This window comes from Plasmopara halstedii (assembly GCF_900000015.1).
Source record: "Plasmopara halstedii genome assembly, contig: Scaffold_650, whole genome shotgun sequence".
Lineage (NCBI taxonomy): Eukaryota > Oomycota > Peronosporomycetes > Peronosporales > Peronosporaceae > Plasmopara > Plasmopara halstedii.
The window spans coordinates 968,025-968,753 of NW_020187567.1; positions in this window are offsets into that span (position 1 = coordinate 968,025).

The following is a 729-nucleotide window of genomic DNA, read 5'->3' on the forward strand; positions in this document are numbered from 1 at the left end:
GGGAGACGTGCGCGTAGCGCCTCAGGTCTTTGACCTCCAATCAATCCATGGCTCATGGTGTTCCAACCATGCCATTCCAGGATGAGGTCATACCTTGCATCCAGGTCTAAGACTAGACAGCGTCTAACGATATTTAAGTCAAGGAACTTGACTCCAAGGTCCACAGGGACCTTCGGGACCGTGACACGTGTCCCCGTCGCTAGGCAAACAGTGACGATGTCACCCAGCCGCGCTTTCAGCGCCTCAGCATACAGCTGACTTCCTTCCATCGAGAAGCGTCGAGCATAATTGCCCGACGCCCCGGAATCGATGAGGATCTTCCATAGCTTTGGAAAACCCTTTTCGGTCGCCTCCACGACCAGCAAGCCCGGCTTGCATACACGTTCCGAGTTCAAATGCACGAAGTTCTTCGGTCTGGGCCCTGTTGATCAATACCTCCCCGAGACTCAACAGAACTCAGTTCTTCCCCGGTAGGTCGCCCCGCGCCTACTGGGTCGTGTCGTTTCCCCGCGACGAACCAGACTGGTAGAAACTGGGGTGATGGTTCGAAGAACCTTGACGCGCCTTGCGCAGGGGGCAACCGCTCCGAAGATGACGGGTGTCTTCACAAACAAAACACCATCGTGTGTTTGTGTGCTGCCCGGCAGCTCGGAGCTCTGCTCCCTCGTTCACAGCATAGCTGAGATCCATGGGCATAGGCCCGCTCGACGAGCTGTTGGAGTGTGCATT